At 40.8% G+C, this 5,907-nt stretch overlaps 1 pseudogene; it reads right to left on the reverse strand.

The window, feature by feature from the left end:
• Positions 1 to 1,665: 1,665 nt before the first annotated feature.
• Positions 1,666 to 2,989, reverse strand: LOC123233925 (annotated as a pseudogene).
• Positions 2,990 to 5,907: the final 2,918 nt, after the last annotated feature.

A 5,907-nucleotide genomic window follows, 5' to 3' on the forward strand; every position in this document is an offset into this window, starting at 1 on the left:
CTTAACAAACTTCTAACCATAAGTTGTTTTTTTGTTTGTTTGTTTGTTTTTTTCAATAAAATCTGGGTAATATTTCACATTTGACTGATAGTTACCACAATAAGTAAAATTACATTGTACCATATCAACATCATTAGCAATCCTCAATCCTTAAAATCAAATCTTAAGTGAAACTGCTTTCAATTGTGGAGTAAGATCTCCCCCTTTTTTTCTCTGAATTTTTCTCTTTTTCACTCCCTTGGGAGTCCATCCAAAGGAAGAAAGAGGAAAAATCAGTTCTTTAGGATCCATGCTTAAAAAGAAATATTTGCAGTGAGAAAGCACACTGTCCCTTTCACTGAGGGTACTCAGGTACAGCGATCAGCCAACTGACTGGCTGAGCTGACTTCCTTGCCCCCTAACTTTCCCTGTGCTTTACACTCCAATTGATCTTACCTGTCTCTTTTTTTTTTTTTGGCTGTGATGTAACAAATGCTTCTTGCAGCACCTAAATAAATTGCTCTCTGTTTCTAGTGGGGGTTGAAAGTGAGCTGTTCTTAGGCTGGCTGCATTTCTTAAGGAAAGAGCTTTGAACTTACAGATCCCCTCCTATTCAGATGTTAAAATCTGCCACCTGGTCTGGGAGATGGGGGAAGGGAATGTTTGCAGTTTTCCCTCTGAATTAGCAAAGACACAGACCCAGCCAGTACTGATGAATTAGGGGACCTCTGAGCTGGAGCTGGGTTTTTGGGGTTGGGTAACCGGAACCTGGGAGGGTGTAACCATTCCCTTGCTGGGATTAGACCCTTCCACAACCTTAAGAAGCCAGGGTGGAGGATTCAGGACTAAATCCTGCCAGGTTAAAATGTATGGCATTTGGTCTGGGTGTCCCTCACAACCCCAGAGTGAAACCCGACTGTGGATGCTAGAAATAACAGACTGTTGCCAAGTCCCACCACGGGGCCATCCAACCCCAAAGGCAGGCCATTCCAAATTACAAAAGGTCTGCAACTTCCCCTTTTTTACTGAAAAGCCTAATGCACATGCACAGGTTTTGAAATCTGAATAATGACTTAGGACCAAGTCCAGGGGGGTTGAGTGACTCTGGCCCAACTTTGACCAATCAACAAAACACAGAAAAAGGACAATACAAAAGACAGACAAACAGAATGAAAAACAAAAAATTCTCTTTGTAGATCCAAACAAAATTTGAGTCGGGGATGGAGCCTGCTCGGGGCTCCATCCCACTCTCCCGGGTGTCCTTCCAAAAAAAAAAAAAAAAACCAGCATCCTGCTGCTGCCCACGACGCGTCCGTCATGGGACTTCTCTGGGAAAGTTCCACCAAAATACCCCTGGCTTCCTGGAACTGTTCCCCCAGGGAATCAAACCCTGACCTTCCCTCCCTCTCTTGCTGAGGGAGTGACCTGCACTCACTTACACTGAGCAACTTCCTTGTGCGTTTCCTTATCCCGAGAACAGAGACTTCCTGCGCTCTATCCCTACACCGAGCGACTTCCCTCCCTCTCTTCCCTGAGGGAGTGCCCTGACCTTCCCCCTCCCTCACGCTGGGAGAGGAGCTTAAAGGGACTCCAACCCTTTAAAGTTACGATCCGGATTTTTTTTTTTTCCTGTCTCCACGGTTTCCAACGACTTCCCCCACCCTCTATTCGAAGCGCTTCCCGGTTTTACCGGCCTATCTCCTCGCGGAGAATAGGAACCGCGGCGTGGACTGGTTCAACAATCAGAAACAGGTGGAAATTCGGACACAAAGCCGCCGAGGGGGGGGTTACCCTCCCCCCAGAACGGGGGGGGGGGCTGGAGCTTAGCAGATAGGACGGCTTCTATAAACCCGAAGCAGGTATCGTCCACTTAGCCATATGCCCATCAGGAGTCCTCAGTTTCCCCATCAAATACACAGTCACACACCATTCACACACCATTCATTGCTCACCTCTGGAAGTTGTCATGAAACCTAGGAGAGAACTTTCTCTGTCTCAGTGGTCCCCAGGGTGTCACACACCATCCCGGAATGAGCCCCCATATATTAGGGTTCAAAATGGGTGGCCTCCAGAGGAACACATGAGACAATGCAATCAAAGCAGGAGAAAGCTTTATTGCCAGTACGCACTGGAGAAACTCAGCAAAAAGAGTCCCAAGGGGGCATTCAGAATAAGGAATATATATATATATATATGTATGTATGTTTCTGGGATATAGATGCCTTTGTCTTAGGGTTAGCTAATAGCTAGACAGAGGGAGTAGGGATGCTTCCAGGTGCCACAGGATATGATTCTTAATCTTCAAGGCTGTTCTGTCTAGGAATCTTCAAGGCTGTTTCATCTAGGGGCCCTAGGGCTTCCAGCCAGGAGTTGTCCCTGGGACTGTGAGTCAGAGAGATAACTGCCCTGCTTGAGTCGGGCATGACGTTATCCAAAAAAATCCCCTGCTTAATTGCCAAGTTTAGCTTTTTGGCTATAATATTCTTATAAGCTATAAGCTATAATATTTCTATAAGCTTTTTTGGCTATAACAAAGGTTTATATCTGGTCTCTCACTCTTCTCCCTCACTGTGTCTTGCACAGTAATACATTGCTGCGTCCTCGGCTTTCAGGGAATTCATCTGCAGGTGCAGCAGGCTGTTGCCATTGTCCCTGAAGATGGTGAATCGGCCTTTCACAGAGTCTGCATAGCTTGTGCTACTTCCATCATAATAAATGTATGAGACCCACTCCAGCCCCTTCCAAACCCAATTCAGGTAATAGCTGCTGAAGGTGAATCCAAAAGCTTTGCAGGAGAGTTTCAGGGATCCTCCATGCTGTCTCACATCTCCCCCCAGACTCCACTAGCTGAATATCACAATGGACACCTGCAGGCAAAGAGTCATTAGAGACAATAGACACTATCTATCACTTCAAAGACTTGCTTTCCTCCTCCAAACACAAAGTAACAAAAATTAAAACTACCTTGTAAAATAGCCAGAATGAAAATTCCTTTTAGTCCAAATCCCATGGTTTAGGCTGTACAGTGTCAGTCCTTAGGAGGGAAAGGCCACATGAGAAGAAGCTCCTCTCCCAGGTTTTGTGCTGGGTTCATGCCTAGAAGGAGGAACCCAATTTGCATGTCTTCCTCTGTTTAATAGGAAGAAGAGCAGCTGCCTCCCACTGTAATGATTCCCCTCCCAGATCTGCAGAAGCATGAATCTCCCCATTGAATGTTCTAAAGCTCTGAGGAAGGCTGGTGACTCTAAGAATCCAAGAGTCATTGCTATCCTCCATCACTCAGTCTGATCCATTCTCAATACCAAAAGAATGTTCATTAGTTCTTTCTCTGCTCCTGATGTTTTCTCAATTGGTCCCAGGACTATTTCTGATTAGAAATGTACCTCACCCTTTATTTCATTTCTGATCTTCAGTAGAGGCTGAATTGACCTCATGATTTCATTTATTCTTTTTAGAATTTCTGTGTCTGCTCCTAGTTGTCTCTGCTTATTTATGGTGCCACATTTTGCTTATTCTCTTTGTAATTGAATTTCATGTGGCTTATTGATCAATCTGAAATGACTAACTATATAGAGTGAGGGGAAAATAAAATTTATCTGGAAGAACTGAGAAGAATCTCTAGGGAAATATCAGGCAAAATAAGAAGTAAATGAGACTACTAGTAGTAGACTTCAAATTATATTACCAAATAGAGATCAAAGTCATTTGATAATGTTTAAAAAATAGGAAAATTTGATAAATCTAGGTGTTAGTAAATTACAAAATAGCATAGAGTTCAGTCAAATTAAAGACTCAAACTTCTACAGTAAAGACTCACTATTTGATAAAAATTGACTTAAAATTCTGAAACCTGATTGGGTTTTCCTATCTCACCTCGATTTCAACTGCCACTAATGGTCTTCATCCCAATATTGTTTTCCTATAGGGTTTAACATCTTCCTTTTTTCTGACTTGAACCAGGTTGTTACTTCTTAGGCAGCTTCGTGGTCCTCGACTCCCAGGGGTTTACCAGGTTCTGGATACCCAATTAGCTTTAACCCTCCTACAACTCATAACTTCTAAAGCAATGTGATACAAGTAACCTTAGTTTTTCCAAAGCAGAGATCATGAGGCCCATATCTTTTAAAAATCTTCAGTTCATGGACACCCTGCTAGTTTCCAGTTCTTTGTTACAACAAGAAGGTCTACATTAACCCTGAAAGCAGGGTGGTGGGGCAGAATTTAGTCTCTGGGTAGGGGGACAGGAGATGAGATGCAATCTGGAAGGTGGCTGGGCACAGCACACAGTTTTGGAGGCAGGCATAGTACAGGGTCCCTAAAAAGTTCACCATTGCTGATCTAGATAATATGTGTGTATGTGTGTATACATACATACATATATATATATAAAGAGAGAGAGCCTTTGAAATTTAGTATATATGTATATATATACATATATACTAAATTTCAAAGGCTCTAAATCATTATTTTTAATAATGTACTTATTTCCCCCACCCAATTACATGTAAAAACAGTTTCCAATATTTTTAAAAGAATTTTTTAGTCTTGAATTCTCTTTCTTTCTCTCTCTCTTCCACCCCATATCACCAAATCTTCCACTGAGATGGTAAACAATCACATATAGCTTTTAGATGTGCCATTGTGTAAAATATTTTTATATTTTCCTGCTTTTGTGGAAGGAAAGTAAAAGAAAAAAATGAAAAAATGAAAAAATGAAAAAGTTTTCTTTGGTTTACATTCACACTCCATCAGTTCTTTCTCTGGAAGCAAATTGTTTTATTTTTGTTTTTGTCATGAGTCTTTTGGAAATCACTGTATTGCTGAAAATAGCTAAGTAATTCACAGGCATTCATTTTACACTGTTCCTATCACTGTGTATAATGTTCTCCCCAATTTGTTGTTGCCTTCTGTTCTGCTTCTTCTGTTCATGTAAGTCTTTCCAAGTTTTTTCTGATCTCCTCCTGCTTTTCATTTCTTACAAAACTATAACATTCCCTTATAGCAGTGGTTCCCAAACTTTTTTGGCCTACTGCCCCCTTTCCAGAAAAATTATTACTTAGCGCCCCTTGGAAATTATGAAACTATTTACTGAAATCAGAATAGAATGTAATACAAAAAAAAAAAAGTGTGGCCATCATTGCCTTCCTGGATTGCTGCAGCACCCACCAGGGGGCGGTAGCACCCACTTTGGGAATCACTGCCTAATAGTTATAAACTTATAGCTTACTCAGCCATTCCCCAGTAGAAGAGTATCCTTTCACTTTCCAATTCATTTCTCCACAGGGGGAAAAAAAAAGAGCTTCTTTAAATATATTTTTTTACATATGGATCCTTCCCTTTTTAGTTTTTTATCTTTTGGGGATACAGAGTAATGCATTACTGGGGCAAAGGGTAAATACTCATTTTTTTTTAGCCCTTTGGATATTATGTTCAGATTGCTCTCCAGATGGTTGAATCAGTCCTAAACTCCATAATACTACAACAGAGTCTCAACTGTCCCACATCCACTCCATGTTTTGTCATTATACTTTTCTGTCATGATAATAGATCTAATAGGTAATTTGCATTTCTCTAAATAATAGTGATACAGAGCACTTTTGCATAACTATAGAGCCCTATAATTATTTTTTTCTGAGAACTGCCTGTTTATATCCTTTGATCATATATCAATTGGTGAATGACTTGTATTCTTATATATTTGACTTATTTCCCTATGTAATAGGGCCTTTATTAGAGAGACATATACATGTTTGTACCATTATGATTATTGTGTATCATTCTCTATCCTATTTCCTCTTCTTTAATTGATGACCACCACATCCACCAAATTTTGTATCATCCCCAAACACCTTTTTTATTTTCTTTCCCCTCCTACTTTTCTGTAGATTTCTATACTGAATTGATTGTGTATGTTCTTCCCTCATTGAG

Source organism: Gracilinanus agilis, chromosome 2, assembly GCF_016433145.1.
Source record: "Gracilinanus agilis isolate LMUSP501 chromosome 2, AgileGrace, whole genome shotgun sequence".
Lineage (NCBI taxonomy): Eukaryota > Metazoa > Chordata > Mammalia > Didelphimorphia > Didelphidae > Gracilinanus > Gracilinanus agilis.